Here is a 19,703-nt window from a genome sequence, read left to right on the forward strand (position 1 = left end):
TCTCCATGCAAATGTATAACACTGAGCCCAATACAGAGAGTCAGAGATAACACCATGCAAATGTATAACACTGAGCCCAATACAGGGAGCCAGAGATATCTCCATGCAAATGTATAACACTGAGCCCAATACAGAGAGTCAGAGATATCTCCATGCAAATGAATAACACTGAGCCCAATACACAGAGCCAGATATATCTCCATGCAAATGTATAACACTGAGCCCAATACAGGGAGCCAGATATATCTCCATGCAAATGTATAACACTAAGCCCAATACAGGGTGCCAGATATATCTCCATGCAAATGTATAACACTGAGCCTAATACAGACAGCCAGAGATATCTCCATGCAAATGTATAACACTGAGCCCAATACAGAGAGCCAGAGATATCTCCATGCAAATGTATAACACTGAGCCCAATACAGAGAGTCAGAGATATCTCCATGCAAATGTATAACACTGAGCCCAATACACAGAGCCAGATATATCTCCATGCAAATGTATAACACTGAGCCCAATACAGAGAGCCAGATATATCTCCATGCAAATGTATAACACTGAGCCCAATACAGGGTGCCAGATATATCTCCATGCAAATGTATAACACTGAGCCCAATACAGAGAGCCAGAGATATCTCCATGCAAATGAATAACACTGAGCCCAATACACAGAGCCAGATATATCTCCATGCAAATGTATAACACTGAGCCCAATACAGAGAGCCAGATATATCTCCATGCAAATGTATAACACTGAGCCCAATACAGAGAGCCAGATATATCTCCATGCAAATGTATAACACTGAGCCCAATACAGAGAGCCAGATATATCTCCATGCAAATGTATAACACTGAGCCCAATACAGAGAGCCAGATATATCTCCATGAAAATGTATAACACTGAGCCCAATACAGAGAGCCAGAGATATCTCCATGCAAATGTATAACACAGCCCAATACAGAGAGCCAGAGATATCTCCATGCAAATGTATAACACTGAGCCCAATACAGAGAGTCAGAGATATCTCCATGCAAATGTATAACACTGAGCCCAATACACAGAGCCAGATATATCTCCATGCAAATGTATAACACTGAGCCCAATACAGAGAGCCAGATATATCTCCATGCAAATGTATAACACTGAGCCCAATACAGGGTGCCAGATATATCTCCATGCAAATGTATAACACTGAGCCCAATACAGAGAGCCAGAGATATCTCCATGCAAATGAATAACACTGAGCCCAATACACAGAGCCAGATATATCTCCATGCAAATGTATAACACTGAGCCCAATACAGAGAGCCAGATATATCTCCATGCAAATGTATAACACTGAGCCCAATACAGAGAGCCAGATATATCTCCATGCAAATGTATAACACTGAGCCCAGTACAGAGAGCCAGAGATATCTCAATGCAAATGTATAACACTGAGCCCAATACAGAGAGCCAGAGATATCTCCATGCAAATGTATAACACAGCCCAATACAGAGAGCCAGAGATATCTCCATGCAAATGTATAACACTGAGCCCAATACAGAGAGCCAGAGATATCTCCATGCAAATGTATAACACTGAGCCCAATACAGAGAGCCAGAGATATCTCCATACAAATGTATAACACTGAGCCCAATACAGGGAGCCAGAGATATCGCCATGCAAATGTATAACACAGCCCAATACAGAGAGCCAGAGATATCTCCATGAAAATGTATAACACTGAGCCCAATACAGAGAGCCAGAGATATCTCCATGAAAATGTATAACACTGAGCCCAATACAGAGAGCCAGAGATATCTCCATGCAAATGTATAACACAGCCCAATACAGAGAGCCAGATATATCTCCATGCAAATGTATAACACTGAGCCCAATACACAGAGCCAGAGATATCTCCATGCAAATGTATAACACTGAGCCCAATACAGAGAGTCAGAGATAACACCATGCAAATGTATAACACTGAGCCCAATACAGGGAGCCAGAGATATCTCCATGCAAATGTATAACACTGAGCCCAATACAGAGAGTCAGAGATATCTCCATGCAAATGAATAACACTGAGCCCAATACACAGAGCCAGATATATCTCCATGCAAATGTATAACACTGAGCCCAATACAGGGAGCCAGATATATCTCCATGCAAATGTATAACACTAAGCCCAATACAGGGTGCCAGATATATCTCCATGCAAATGTATAACACTGAGCCTAATACAGACAGCCAGAGATATCTCCATGCAAATGTATAACACTGAGCCCAATACAGAGAGCCAGAGATATCTCCATGCAAATGTATAACACTGAGCCCAATACAGAGAGTCAGAGATATCTCCATGCAAATGTATAACACTGAGCCCAATACACAGAGCCAGATATATCTCCATGCAAATGTATAACACTGAGCCCAATACACAGAGCCAGATATATCTCCATGCAAATGTATAACACTGAGCCCAATACAGGGTGCCAGATATATCTCCATGCAAATGTATAACACTGAGCCCAATACAGAGAGCCAGAGATATCTCCATGCAAATGAATAACACTGAGCCCAATACACAGAGCCAGATATATCTCCATGCAAATGTATAACACTGAGCCCAATACAGAGAGCCAGATATATCTCCATGCAAATGTATAACACTGAGCCCAATACAGAGAGCCAGATATATCTCCATGCAAATGTATAACACTGAGCCCAATACAGAGAGCCAGATATATCTCCATGAAAATGTATAACACTGAGCCCAATACAGAGAGCCAGAGATATCTCCATGCAAATGTATAACACAGCCCAATACAGAGAGCCAGAGATATCTCCATGCAAATGTATAACACTGAGCCCAATACAGAGAGTCAGAGATATCTCCATGCAAATGTATAACACTGAGCCCAATACACAGAGCCAGATATATCTCCATGCAAATGTATAACACTGAGCCCAATACAGAGAGCCAGATATATCTCCATGCAAATGTATAACACTGAGCCCAATACAGGGTGCCAGATATATCTCCATGCAAATGTATAACACTGAGCCCAATACAGAGAGCCAGAGATATCTCCATGCAAATGAATAACACTGAGCCCAATACACAGAGCCAGATATATCTCCATGCAAATGTATAACACTGAGCCCAATACAGAGAGCCAGATATATCTCCATGCAAATGTATAACACTGAGCCCAATACAGAGAGCCAGATATATCTCCATGCAAATGTATAACACTGAGCCCAATACAGAGAGCCAGATATATCTCCATGAAAATGTATAACACTGAGCCCAATACAGAGAGCCAGAGATATCTCCATGCAAATGTATAACACAGCCCAATACAGAGAGCCAGAGATATCTCCATGCAAATGTATAACACTGAGCCCAATACAGAGAGCCAGATATATCTCCATGCAAATGTATAACACTGAGCCCAATACACAGAGCCAGATATATCTCCATGCAAATGTATAACACTGAGCCCAATACAGAGAGCCAGATATATCTCCATGCAAATGTATAACACAGCCCAATACAGAGAGCCAGAGATATCTCCATGCAAATGTATAACACTGAGCCTAATACAGGGAGCCAGATATATCTCCATGCAAATGTATAACACTGAGCCCAATACACAGAGCCAGATATATCTCCATGCAAATGTATAACACTGAGCCCAATACAGAGAGCCAGATATATCTCCATGCAAATGTATAACACTGAGCCCAATACACAGAGCCAGAGATATCTCCATGCAAATGTATAACACTGAGCCCAATACAGAGAGTCAGAGATAACACCATGCAAATGTATAACACTGAGCCCAATACAGGGAGCCAGAGATATCTCCATGCAAATGTATAACACTGAGCCCAATACAGAGAGTCAGAGATATCTCCATGCAAATGAATAACACTGAGCCCAATACACAGAGCCAGATATATCTCCATGCAAATGTATAACACTGAGCCCAATACAGGGAGCCAGATATATCTCCATGCAAATGTATAACACTAAGCCCAATACAGGGTGCCAGATATATCTCCATGCAAATGTATAACACTGAGCCTAATACAGACAGCCAGAGATATCTCCATGCAAATGTATAACACTGAGCCCAATACAGAGAGCCAGAGATATCTCCATGCAAATGTATAACACTGAGCCCAATACAGAGAGTCAGAGATATCTCCATGCAAATGTATAACACTGAGCCCAATACACAGAGCCAGATATATCTCCATGCAAATGTATAACACTGAGCCCAATACAGAGAGCCAGATATATCTCCATGCAAATGTATAACACTGAGCCCAATACAGGGTGCCAGATATATCTCCATGCAAATGTATAACACTGAGCCCAATACAGAGAGCCAGAGATATCTCCATGCAAATGAATAACACTGAGCCCAATACACAGAGCCAGATATATCTCCATGCAAATGTATAACACTGAGCCCAATACAGAGAGCCAGATATATCTCCATGCAAATGTATAACACTGAGCCCAATACAGAGAGCCAGATATATCTCCATGCAAATGTATAACACTGAGCCCAATACAGAGAGCCAGATATATCTCCATGAAAATGTATAACACTGAGCCCAATACAGAGAGCCAGAGATATCTCCATGCAAATGTATAACACAGCCCAATACAGAGAGCCAGAGATATCTCCATGCAAATGTATAACACTGAGCCCAATACAGAGAGTCAGAGATATCTCCATGCAAATGTATAACACTGAGCCTAATACAGAGAGCCAGAGATATCTCCATGCAAATGTATAACACTGAGCCCAATACAGAGAGTCAGAGATATCTCCATGCAAATGTATAACACTGAGCCCAATACAGAGAGCCAGATATATCTCCATGCAAATGTATAACACTGAGCCCAATACAGAGAGCCAGATATATCTCCATGCAAATGTATAACACTGAGCCCAATACAGAGAGCCAGATATATCTCCATGCAAATGTATAACACTGAGCCCAATACAGAGAGCCAGATATATCTCCATGCAAATGTATAACACTGAGCCCAGTACAGAGAGCCAGATATATCTCCATGCAAATGAATAACACTGAAAGTCACTGATAAAGATATTATTTTAGGTCTCTTTAAAGGGTAGAATAATCAATTTAGATACTTATGCTCTTTATTGAGGGTATATTATAAGTAAATAAAATATTAAGCACGGATATGAAATAATTATATAAGGAGTAATACATAGCCCCTTATCAACTAGAGTAAGAGAATAAATAACACCTCATAATAAATCAGTTGATTGTCAGTAAATCTCTTATAGGAATTACTAATAACAAGGAACATGAGGGCTCTCCTCCCAAGTGGCAGATTTTATACACTATTTCTATGTATATACACAACTATCATTTTACTATTTCGCTGCTATTTAGAAACTTATTTTAAGTGATGATATAAATAAAAGTTATGTTTTAGTTGAACACATGAATACATTGGACAGATACTATATGTATGTAACTAGGGGGTAAGTGCACTACAGTAGAAAACCTCTTTTTCTTTGCAGTAAATAAATAAAGGGACATTAGTGTCCCTCCTGTATGGCACCAGGATCCGTGTGAAGGAATAATAGGTACCAAGCAATACAATATAATATAACGGTGATTATCCCCATCACGTATATAATTACAGGATAAGTGAGTGACTAGTACAAGCCGAGGTCAGGGCCACAGAAGAACAAACGTCAGACATAAGCCCGGTCACTATTGGTCAGTCAGACATAAGCCGGGTCACTATTGGTCAGTCAGACATAAGCCGGGTCACTATTGGTCAGTCAGGCATAAGCCCGGTCACTATTGGTCAGTCAGGCATAAGCCCGGTCACTATTGGTCAGTCAGGCATAAGCCCGGTCACTATTGGTCAGTCAGACATAAGCCCGGTCACTATTGGTCAGTCAGACATAAGCCCGGTCACTATTGGTCAGTCAGACATAAGCCCGGTCACTATTGGTCAGTCAGACATAAGCCGGGTCACTATTGGTCAGTCAGGCATAAGCCGGGTCACTATTGGTCAGTCAGACATAAGCCGGGTCACTATTGGTCAGTCAGACATAAGCCCGGTCACTATTGGTCAGTCAGGCATAAGCCCGGTCACTATTGGTCAGTCAGACAATTACTATGACTCATTCAGAACTGGATATAAACTGACATAAGGCCGTATTACTCTGTCACTTTAGGTACCGGTGATTATAGGTATATATTGGGGTGATTATAGGTATATATTGGGGTGATTATAGGTATATATTGGGGTGACTATAGGTATATATTGGGGTGATTATAGGTATATATTGGGGTGATTATAGGTATATATTGGGGTGATTATAGGTATATATTGGGGTTGCACCATCTCTCCGTATTCCCAGGTTCTTGTTATGCAGTTTTTTATTGTTTTGTGTGTTAGCTTTATCCTAATTTAGTATCTTTATACTGTGACTGTCTTAGTGTCCATTTCTCATACCCAAACAAGAAAGGTTTTGTCTTACACGTGTGCCCCTCTCTCCTCTTTCCTGTCTCCTGTCACTGTGACACCGCTCTGGTGTTGGGGATTTGCTCTCTGATGGGCACCTGCATGGATACACTGACCTGTCCTGTTATTACCTCCTATCATGATATATATCAGCATTATGTTAGTACATATGTATTAGATAATATGTCATCTCTATTGTATGTGTGCCATGGAGGGAATGACAGCACTGTGCGAGTATCATATCCTGCAGCTTATAATACATGAGTAATACAGAAATGACATATTGTACACAAGCCATGAATAATAACAGGAATTGCTCTGTATGAGTAACTGGACGTTACAGGACTATTATGTGCAGGATGTTACTCTCATCATTAATGTAAGGACCATATTATACCAAAGAGAGAAAGCCAGGACAGCTATTCCTCATGGATGGCTCCTAATACGTACAGACCCCACCTGATGGAAAATGCCAGGATGCTGCACATCTCTGAGCGTTGGATGTATGATCTGTTATCTATATACAGGAGCACAGCACAGAGTCACTACACCAGTATGCCGGGAGCTTCACATCATTACTCTGTTCTGTTACCTAGCTGTATCCATGTCTGATCATAGTGGTATGAGCTGAAATACTCTGTGCTGCAGTTACAGTTTTCTTTAGTTACAGATTTCCAGCACCACCCACCTTATCTGCTGCTTGTGTGTCTGCCCCCAGGTTTGCAGGATACAGCAGCTGCTCATTTTATAATCTGCTCTTCATGCTGCATTCACACAATATTATAGTAATCTGTAGTATTATATATTCAATAAATAAAATTCCAAGTGTTACTACAGGAGGAAACTATATTCTTGTAATCTTGCAATAAAATGACTGATGTAGAAAATTCTGCCGCACTGCTGTGTTTAGTAATAACTTGTGTATAAAGGAAAAGGCGGGGTGTGGGGGGAATGAGGGAGAGGGTGATATATAATGATACTATATTTTGTATATTTTGATAGTAATGTTCAGTAATAAAATATAATCCATGGGAAAATAAACTACAATTGTAAGTAAAGCCCCTAATTTGGGGTAATGGGTACGAGGACCTGTGTATAATGTGGTGTAATGGGTACAAGGACCTGTGTATAATGTGGTGTAATGGGTACGAGGACCTGCGTATAATGTGGTGTAATGGGTACGAGGACCTGCGTATAATGTGGTGTAACGGGTACGAGGACCTGCGTATAATGTGGTGTAACGGGTACGAGGACCTGCGTGTAATGTGGTGTAACGGGTACGAGGACCCGCGTGTAATGTGGTGTAACGGGTACGAGGACCCGCGTGTAATGTGGTGTAACGGGTACGAAGACCCGCGTGTAATGTGGTGTAACGGGTACGAAGACCCGCGTGTAATGTGGTGTAACGGGTACGAGGACCCGCGTGTAATGTGGTGTAACGGGTACGAGGACCCGCGTGTAATGTGGTGTAACGGGTACGAGGACCCGCGTGTAATGTGGTGTAACGGGTACGAGGACCCGCGTGTAATGTGGTGTATCGGGTACGAGGACCCGCGTGTAATGTGGTGTAACGGGTACGAGGATCCGCGTGTAATGTGGTGTAACGGGTACGAGGACCCGCGTGTAATGTGGTGTAACGAGTACGAGGACCCGCGTGTAATGTGGTGTAATGGATACAAGGACCTGTAGTCAGAAGAAAGTTTTCTGATCTATTTCTTAGAGAACTGGTTTGTGTAGCGCTCAGACCTATTACTAAGTGGTATTGTTATAAATGATAGGGTGATGTGTAAAAGAAGAATGGACCCAAAATGTTGCATGATAATAGTTTACTGGTCACAGTAGACAGCAGCGGTACACAGAATATTGGTGCTTGTACAGAGAGATGTAGCAATCAAAGATGTGGGTTGTAGACATTGTGAAGCCCAGGGCAAAAGTTCCTAGCTGTGCCCCCCCCCCCTGCAACCGATCGGGGAAGGAGCGTTTCCATGCGGAACACCCCCAATTCATCACACTAGTACGCAAATGTCTAGAAACAAAAACAAGATACACATACATATTGTTGGTACATACAGAGACTCATATACACACATGTCAATAGGTATACATATATTCATATACAGTAACACAATTGCATAAAAAAGTCACAGACTCACAATGTCCAGCAGCTGGCTCCCAGAGGACGGGAGGTGAGAGCAGGGGAGGAGAGCTGGGGATGGTCATCTGCACTTGTATCACAGCAGAGGTCATAGACTGGCAGCCCAGCAGCTGGCTCCTAGAGGACAGGAGGTGAGAGCAGGAGAAGAGCTGGGGATGGTCATCTGCACCTGTATTACAGCAGAAGTCATAGACTGGCAGCCCAGCAGCTGGCTCCTAGAGGACGGGAGGTGAGAGCAGGGGAGGAGAGCTGGGGATGGTCATCTGCACTTGTATCACAGCAGAGGTCATAGACTGGCAGCCCAGCAGCTGGCTCCTAGAGGACGGGAGGTGAGAGCAGGGGAGGAGAGCTGGGAATGGTCATCTGCACTTGTATCACAGCAGAGGTCATAGACTGGCAGCCCAGCAGCTGGCTCCTAGAGGACAGGAGGTGAGAGCAGGGGAAGAGAGCTGGGGATGGTCATCTGCACCTGTATCACAGCAGAGGTCATAGACTGGCAGCCCAGCATCTGGCTCCTAGAGGACGGGAGGTGAGAGCAGGGGAGGAGAGCTGGGCATGGTCATCTGCACTTGTATCACAGCAGAGGTCATAGACTGGCAGCTGGCTCCTAGAGGATGGGAGGTGAGAGTAGGGGAGAGCTGGGAATGGTCATCTGCACCTGTATTACAGCAGAGGTCATACACTGGCAGCCCAGCAGCTGGCTCCTAGAGGATGGGAGGGGAGAGCTGGGAATGGTCATCTGCACTTGTATCACAGCGGAGGTCATAGACTGGCAGCCCAGCAGCTGGCTCCTAGAGGATGGAAGGTGAGAGCAGGGGAGGAGAGCTGGGGATGGTCATCTGCACCTGTATCACAGCAGAGGTCATAGACTGGCAGCCCGGCAGCTGGCTCCTATAAGGATGGAAGGTGAGAGCAGGGGAGGAGAGCTGGGGATGGTCATCTACACCTGTATCACAGCAGAGGTCATAGACTGGCAGCCCGGCAGCTGCCTCCTAGAGGATGGAAGGTGAGAACTGGGGATGGTCGTCTGCACTTGTATCACAGCAGAGGTCATAGACTGGCAGCCCGGCAGCTGGCTCCTAGAGGATGGAAGGTGAGAGCAGGGGATGGTCGTCTGCACTTGTATCACAGCGGAGGTCATAGACTGGCAGCCCAGCAGCTGGCTCCTAGAGGACGGGAGGTGAGAGTAGGGGAGGAGACCTGGGGATGGTCATCTGCACCTGTATCACAGCAGAGGTCATAGACTGGCAGCCCGGCAGCTGGCTCCTAGAGGACGGGAGGTGAGAGTAGGGGAGGAGAGCTGGGGATGGTCATCTGCACTTGTATCGCAGCAGAGGTCATAGACCGGCAGCCCAGCAGCTGGCTCCTAGAGGACGGGAGGTGAGAGCAGGGGAGGAGAGCTGGGAATGATCATCTGCACTTGTATCACAGCAGAGGTCATAGACTGGCAGCCCAGCAGCTGGCTTCTAGAGGACGGGAGGTGAGAGCAGGGGAGGAGAGCTGGGGATGGTCATCTGCACTTGTATCACAGCAGAGGTCATAGACTGGCAGCCCAGTAGCTGGCTCCTAGAGGACGGGAGGTGAGAGCAGGGGAGGAGAGCTGGGGTCGGTCATCTGCACCTGTATCACAGCAGAGGTCATAGACTGGCAGCCCGGCAGCTGGCTCCTAGAGGACGGGAGGTGAGAGCAGGACCCTGAGGTCCTTGACACTCTGGATGTAAAAATGATCCTCCACAGTGCCGAAGGGGATAATGTGCTGCAGCTGATAATTTAACACCCTTTACCCAACCTGTGGTGTGGTGCAGAGTGTTCTTACCGTAGTCAACAGCCACCAGAATTTCGGCTTGGTTTTAGTAAGATGCAGGCAAACAAGTATACTGTCTTGTATTTGAACAACCAAAAGTGATTTTATTCAGTACAATCTCCCTAAGGAGTCAATTACTACCATGTAATAGCAGTACAGCTATTAAAACCAGTACAATACATCTATGTAAAAGCATTACAATAAAGGTTCACACAGTAATAGTACACGCAGGTCCCGGGTAATGTTATTAATCTGGAACAATAGATCACCTTTGCACTTGCCTCGGACTGTGGAGGAAATTGTTAGTGCATCTTCACATCACAACTTTTCCTACAACACATTAGGTACTAAAGTAACACCTGAACCCAACGCCCCTAGTTGTGCACAGTCAATTATTCTAGACTACTGCATGTAGTTATTTTTGGATTGTGCAGTATGGTAAAAGGTGCCCGGGTTTTAATTGTAGTTACTAAAGTTTGAACTTAGTCATATGCAAACTGTTAATAGTCTCCTTTATGTAAATGTTAAGGTTCCTATGTCCTGATTCTTGCGGTATATTATAGGTAACTTCACTTACAGATATTGCTGAAACTTATGTGATTATTCAGTTCTTTCCTAACTCTGCAGAGGAATGATGTATGTCACTATTGCCTCACAATATGTAGCTAGCTGCGATTATAATCAATCATTCTACAGTTTATACGATGTGACCTATTCCGGATCGGCTAGCCAGATATGACCTCCTCCTATAACCTTTATAACGTCTCACAAATTATTGGGGGGGTCCCCAACTCCCCAGGGATCCCTGGCCTGGGCTGACTAGCGGTCAGGACTGATGCTGCGGCTGGGGGGCCCGGTGAAAGGGTTCCCCTGGCTGTGGCATTAGCCCCCGCTAGAAAGGGTCCGGGGCTGGTTTTAATTATAGGGGGACCCCCTATGCAGTTTTTTCCCCCTATAATTAAAACCAAGACTGGCCCTGCAGCCTGGTTGTGCACATTACAATATTTGTTCATACCAACCAACCCACATCTATGATTGCTACATCTCTCTGTACATAACCAATATTATGTTTAATGCTGCTGTTTATTGAGACCAGTAAACTTTATCTTGCAACATTTTGGGTCCATTCTTCTTTTCCACATCACCGAATCATTTGATACAATACCACTTAGCAATATGTCTGAGCGCTACACAACCCAATTTTCTAGTTTACCCAGTGGGGATGGGTATCCCCACTCATGGCAGAAGCACTTACCTTAGTTACACAAGCACATACTCTGTGCGCAAGGGTATCCATCCCAATCTATATCTTGCCTATTTATCGGAACTACTATTGTTTTGCTTTATTACACCTCAACTGCTACTAGTGGTGCTCATAATCTATATAGTACATTCCTAATTATCAATACGGGACATGGAGAAATTCCTAATTGCCCCTACCCCATGAAAAAACCCTCAGAAACAAATCGGGTAAACGTGGAGATATTGCTATCCCTGCAGAGCCTTCATTGCTAGTCGAGATGTCCTCTCAGCCTTCTCAGACATCCTCTATAAGTACCACCAACTTACCACACTCCACCCTGCCCCAAGCAGATGCTCCCCTGCATTTCCATTAGTCTAGGAAGATATGGTGAGAGCGATTAAGGATACTATGGCCCCAATTATGCAACAGCAGTCTGCTACGTTTGTGGCGGCTCTGAAAGAGGTAAAATCCCAACTGGAATTCACCGATGTACAAGTGGTATCTAACGAACAGAAGATTAGTGAGCATGAACAAGATATCTTCGAATTGAAACAACAGGCAGCGTCCCTGCAAAAATCCAGCTACCAGCTGATCGGCAAAGTAGATGACTTGGAAAATCATTCCTGCCAGAATAATTTGCGTGAGGTAGGCCTTCCAGAAAGTCTGAGGGGCCCTGACCTCATCAAATTCCTACCCTCTGATCTACCACAGATTTTGGGAGTTGCTGATGTTATACCTGACTTTACTGTTGAAAGGGTGCACAGTTTAGGATCTTTCTCCGATTCCTCACACCCACGCACAGTGATACTTTGTTGCTTGAACTCTGGGGGTCATTCAGACCCGCTCGCGAGCGGTAGGACGCTCGCAAGCGGGTCGATGTTCCCCACTGCGCATGCGCACGATGGAGGGAGCTCCGTTGTGCGCATGCGCGAGACCCGATGAGCGACGGGCTTTCCATCGCTCCGGGTCTCGCACCAAAGGGGGCGTGCTGTTGATGTTGATTGACAGCACGCCCCCTTTGGTGGGCGTGCCGGGGGTGTGCCTGCCAGACGGAGGCGTTCCCATGGCCGAAGTCACTAGGGCCTGCAAGGAGATGAGCCCTATCTGCTCAAAGCTTGTCCAGACACAGAGGAAATTCACTCTTCTTTATCTCGCTAAGCTCAGAATCTTCCAAGGTAAAGATTTTAAAGACTTTACTGTGCCCGCCGATGCCCGAGCATACATGGAAGAGGAGGAGGAAGAGCGCATGGCTAATCCTGACTGATAGATTTCCTTTATATACCTGCTAAATATCATTTTCTGCTTATTGTCAGATTCTTGTACTGGACTCTCAGATACTGCTTTGCTCTAATACAATTAATACTTTGATTCTGTTGTGTGTTTTCCGATGATGGTGTTTCTATATTATTGCACTTTTATGTTGCTGCCCTGGGATATCATTGTTGGAACTTTGCAGCATATTTAAAATTGGTTTAATTCTAACCGATTTTTCTCTTTAGACTTTTGTGCTTTTCATGTTAGAAATATTCCGGCATATTATTATTTGTACATCTGATATTGATATGCCTATGTATATATTTCTTTCTGATACTCTATATCAGTGGTGTCAAACTCAGGCCCTCCAGCTGCTGTGGGACTACATATCCCAGCATGCCCTGCCACAATTTTAGCAAGTCCTAATAGCAAAACTCTGACAGTGCATGCTGGGATGTGTAGTTCCATTGCAGCTGAAGGGCCCGAGTTTGACACCACTGCTCTATATATTTTAATCAACATTATTACGGGGGGGCGCGGCTCTTCCTTGTTCTCATATGTCTCTAACTGTATTCATACCGTGGATTATTTCTGTTTTATTTACATTTTTTCCTTTTTTTTTCTCTGGTTCCTTCTTTTCCTTTTTTTTCTTCTGTTTTCATCTTTTTTCCAAGATTGGGGAGATGTTACAACTAATAAAATTGATGTTTTTTGTTCTATAGCAATGCGATGGCGTGCTTTTTTGGGTGGGATGTCTGCGCTATTTTCTCTAAACTCCCTAAATATTGAATAATATTAGAGTGTGTTCTTGGAATGTCCAAGGCATTAAGAACCTGATTCAGAGGCGCTCGCTGTTTGCAAGTGCTCGCTCTGAATCAGGGCAAGATTTTTTTTTTTTTCTCCTGCCCACTCGCTAAGCTGTGGGTGCCCACCCACAGCTTGTGAGGGCAGCCTGGAGATGGTTGCGATATCACAACGTTCGGCATTGTGAGGAGACCCTAAGGTAGGGTCTCAGCACTCTCAATGCCGAGTGGACTTCCTGCTATAATAGAGCAGGAAGTCCACTTCCCGCCTACAAAATGGGGCGAGACCCTATTTGCCCACAAAATGGAGCCCCGGAGCGAGTGAAGTTCTCATTCGCTACGGGGCTTGCGCACCGCACGTGTGCACTGGGCCACCATCGACCCGCTTGCGAGCGCTATGCTATGCGCCCGCAAGCGGGTCTGAATCAGGCCCTAATTCCCCTGTGAAATATCACAAAATAACTTCATATCTCAATTTAAAAAAAGCCGATATATCATTTTTACAGGAAACACACCTGACAGATTCGGAACATGTGAAATTATCTGTGTTGCGACAACGGGTTGTAGCTTTTTCATCGTATACCTCTAAAGCGCGTGGAGTTGCTATTCTTATACGGAAAGGGCTCCCATTTGTAGTTGAAAAGCAGATATCTGACCCAAATGCCCGATTTGTTATTCCTCAGATTACGCTTTCTGGTGTTCTTTACACTTTATGTGATATTTATGCCCCTACAAATTATAATCGTTCCTTTAATAAAGTATTGAGTAATAAGTTGTATCCCCGAGGCTCACCTCATGGACTTACTGCGGCACCTGTCACCGGTCTGTGTATTTCATCACAGTGGATCGCCACATCCGGAGTGATGAACTTACTATTCCCTGGCTACATCTGGGATTGATATCTACACACTGACGTGGATGCTGGGCGCAGTCACTCATTGGATTTGTTACATGCTTTTTATTCATATATTTCCTGTAAGTGTACATCTGTTATTAAAACCATCGTTTTCAGGGCATACTGCACTATTATTCTACTCTCTCCTTATATTTCTCCATGTTTATGGTGTTACAAGAAGGAAGATCCAGCGGTACCTCTTCCTAGTGCTATATCAGTGGTATCCAGCCATTTGGAACTATCAAGTCCAATTTGATTTGGTGACTATTGATTGTATCTTTGTGGAAAACACATTGGTGTCCCAATACATTTTAAAAAGCAATGAAATTCCATAGACAAGAAAACCTTACGGTGTCACGTGTCCCATTAGGGCTTCTTAGACATGAAATTTCACAAAACCTATTGAATTTCTGCCACTCAAACTTTAAAAAGCAATGAAGTTATGATCATTAAGGCTGACGCATTAGTGGAAGTGTTCCTTGCGTAATAAAATGGCGATGCAATTATTAGCGATCGCATATTTCACCATACCCCATACACACATTACAAATACGCACTTTAGCGAATGCATAATATCCTGTATGCGAACGCTGTTTATTAGCTTCATGCGTACACATCTGCCCCAAGTATAAAGTCCTTACTACATAAATCTGACTAGCGTCTTTTCCCAAACCCCTCATACTTACACACTGCACACTCACATAAAAGATTCCATAGCTTCAAAGTGAAATATTCAAGGTTTATTCATTTATTACTAATTTTGTGAAATAAAGACTATTTTATATCTAAGGTTTAGTACATGATAAGCCAACCATGTTTGGTGTTGTATTGATCTACTCTGTCTCAACAGCTATCCGGTGTCATTGGGGAGAAGATCGCAACATGCGTTCTCAACTTATGGACTGTAGAGAGTTAAAGCACTAAAATGTACTTTGTAATGTTAGCAGCTTAGATTTGCATGCAGCAGGAAAAAGGAGACAAAAGGCTGTCGGAGGCTGACCTGTGTCCATTTGAATCGACCTGTTAAATGTCCTGTAACAGAAGCACCGTGACGGAGAAGCAATGGAATCATGCCAAACTTGCTTATTGTATTGCTTCTCCCTGTAAGGGTATATATGTGCGTTCAGACCCCAATCTGGAGTCTTCATGCTGATGCTGTTGACGGAGGTTTCTTGTTGATGCCGGTAACTGGTCCCAGTGCGCGTGCGTATGTATAGCTGTACCTTGGGTCTGTATAATTTCTTTGCGCTAAATTGTCTTTAGATCACAGCGTGTATCCTACTGTTTTTATGTTGAATAATATCCTTTGTGCGTTGGAAACACATTTCAAAGTCTGAAGGCATTTATTTACTGTATGACTGCGTACGCAAATAGCGACAATTTTAGAAGGTATAGGCAGGAGCGTATAAAGGTTTAGAAGGTATAGGAAGGATTGTACAAAGGGCTAATTACATTATAACACACCCTGTGGTTAATGGCAGATTCAGCCCTCTCACAGAATGAGATTGCTGTCAGTCACAAAATGGTGGAGCTGCTAATTCACAGAATTGTGTGCTCATTGGAATACACCAGAGCCTTAACTAAACTTCTTGGTTCCCTTTGCCAGATAGAGCATTGGTGCCCTCCCTCCACCATTTTATAAATAGAGACATTAGATAGTGCACCTGAAAAAAAGGCCATGGCCTCATGGGGAAGGGCTAGGGAAGAGAGTGCTGCATCTGCAGTTAACCACATGGTGTGATGGCATACCATATCTGTATTACGCAAGGAACACGTCCATTAAGGCGTCAGCCTTAATGATCGTAATTTTATTGCTTTTTGAAGTTTAATGGGACATGTGAAACCGTAAGTTTTTTGTCTATGGAATATTTCTTAACAACCAAATGATAATCTCTTTCTATGCCATTTGTATCTATAGTAAAGTAACAATATAAAGTTTCTTCAATTTCTTTCTCTCTCAATTTTTCCCTTATTTTTATTTGTCCCTCTTTTTTTAATGTTGAAAATATTGGTATTTGCACCTTATGTTTATGGTTACTATGGAGTGTGAGATAGAGGATAATGCTAAACCTTCTTTCGATTTTCATCATACGCCACTAATACTCCATATTGTATGATTTGCAATGATTGTTATTACTTTAATTATATACTGGTGTATTTTGTTTATACTACTGTTTCTAGTAAAAAAAAATATATTTTTTAATGTATATTACCCATTATGTTGACTAATCTCCATGTTTTTTTTTTCTTTGTATTGTATTTTGGATACCAATAAAAAAAGGTTTAAAAAAAAAAAAACATGATGGAAACCAAATGAGCCATGAATGGTCCTAAAGGCATTACCTCACCAAATATAGCTGAGTGGCTCTAACACTATGGTCAGCTATATGGTAATGATGGGAGTTGATTGGTTTGTTTTTAGTGGTTAATGGTTTATCCAAAGGTGGTGAGGTTCCGATGTTTCCTCACAATAGTGTTGTACCGATGTTGGGTCACTGTAACTCGCTCCTGTGGCCTCTCTCCGCCTAATGCAGAGCATTATCAGTCAGGCATGCAGCACAGGAGCAGGTGTCTTGGGTGGCGGGCAGTCACTCTGAGCCTGTCACTGTGTCTATGACGTGATGGTGGCACTCAGCGTATCACTGCCTGCCAATGACTGAGTGCCCGGCTGACTGGTTAAGCTCACAGTCTGTCAGGGCAGTCACATGGGTCGCGGAGCAATGTGTGATCACTGCAGAGCATGAAGCACAGCAGCAGTCAGTCCACCACTATTAGTAACAGGAGGAGTCAGCTCAGCCAGCCCTGAGGAGATGACGAGGAGTCTTGTGTGGTAACATCGGAAACCATCGATGTTCCGGGATCAGTGCTTAGGCCTAAACAATGTTGTGTAATGAATGCTAATTACACTGACACTATGTTCTCCTTATGTCCAATCCCTAATATAATACAAACATCTGTAACACTAGTTATTAATGCTGTCATGTGAGAAAATGTGGAGATTTATCATAGATGGTTCCAGCAATAATGTAACTTCCTCCAGTCCTGTAACTAAAGGTGGGGAATGTGCATAGGGGCAGCTACATGTGTCCATGTATAAGGTGGTATTGTCCTATTATATCAGTATGACTGACAGAGCAGATACATATTACTGACATAGGGAGACGCTGTGACCCAGACAGGCTCATACACAGGTCCTTGTACCCATTACCCCACATTATACACAGGTCCTTGTACCCATTACCCCACATTATACACAGGTCCTCGTACCCATTACCCCACATTATACACAGGTCCTCGTACCCATTACACCACATTATACACAGGTCCTTGTACCCATTACACCACATTATACACAGGTCCTTGTACCCATTACCCCACATTATACACAGGTCCTCCTACCCATTACACCACATTATACACAGGTCCTCCTACCCATTACACCACATTATACACAGGTCCTCCTACCCATTACACCACATTATACACAGGTCCTCCTACCCATTACACCACATTATACACAGGTCCTTGTACCCATTACACCACATTATACACAGGTCCTCCTACCCATTACACCACATCATACACGGGTTCTCGTATCCATTACACCAAATTATACACAGGTCCTCGTACCCATTACCCCACATTATACACAGGTCCTCGTACCCATTACACCAAATCATACACAGGTCCTCGTACCCATTACACCACATTATACACAGGTCCTCGTACCCATTACACACCACATTGTACACAGGTCCTCGTACCCATTACACCACATTATACACAGGTCCTCGTACCCATTACACCACATTATACACAGGTCCTCGTACCCATTACACCACATTATACACAGGTCCTTGTATCCATTACACCACATTATACACAGGTCCTCGTACCCATTACACCACATTATACACAGGTCCTCGTACCCATTACACCACATTATACACAGGTCCTCGTACCCATTACACCACATTATACACAGGTCCTTGTATCCATTACACCACATTATACACAGGTCCTCGTACCCATTACACCACATTATACACAGGTCCTCGTACCCATTACACCACATTATACACAGGTCCTCGTACCTATTACACCACATTACACACAGGTCCTCGTACCCATTACACCACATTATACACAGGTCCTCGTACCCATTACACCACATTATACACAGGTCCTTGTACCCATTACACCAAATTATGGGCTTTACTTACTGTACATTTGTAGTTTTTTTCCCCACACATTACATTTCTTGTTTATTGAAGATTACCATTAAATTATTATATATCACCCTCTCCCTCATTCCCCCCACACCCCGCCTTTTCCTTTATACACAAGTTATCACTAAACACAGCAGTGAGGCAGAATTTTCTACATCAGAGTCATTTTATTGCAAGATTAGAAGAATATAGTTTCCTTCTGTAGTAACACTTGGAATGTTATTTATTGAATATTTAATACTACAGATTACTATAATATTGTGTGAATGATTTGCTGCTAGAATAGTGCAAGAAAAGCAGATTATAAAATGAGCAGCTGCTGTATCCTGCAAACCTGGGGGCAGACACACAAGCAGCAGATAAGGTGGGTGGTGCTGGAAATCTGTAACTAAAAAGAGAATGGTAACAGCAGCACAGAGTATTTCAGCTCATATAACTCCATTACAACTATGATCAGACAAGACTAACATGGATACAGCTAGGTAACAGAACAGAGTAATGATGTGAGGCTCCCGGCATACTGGTGTAGTGACGCTGTGCTGTGCACCTGTATATAGATAACAGATCATACATCCAACGCTCAGAGATGTGCAGCATCCTGGCATTTTCCATCAGGTGGGGTCTGTACGTATTAGGAGCCATCCATGAGGAATAGCTGTCCTGGCTTTCTCTCTTTGGTATAATATGGTCCTTACATTAATGATGAGAGTAACATCCTGCACATAATAGTCCTGTAACGTCCAGTTACTCATACAGAGCAATTCCTGTTATTATTCATGGCTTGTGTACAATGTG

Source organism: Taudactylus pleione, unplaced genomic scaffold (assembly GCF_031769625.1).
Source record: "Taudactylus pleione unplaced genomic scaffold, aTauple2 ptg000488l, whole genome shotgun sequence".
Taxonomy (NCBI): domain Eukaryota; kingdom Metazoa; phylum Chordata; class Amphibia; order Anura; family Myobatrachidae; genus Taudactylus; species Taudactylus pleione.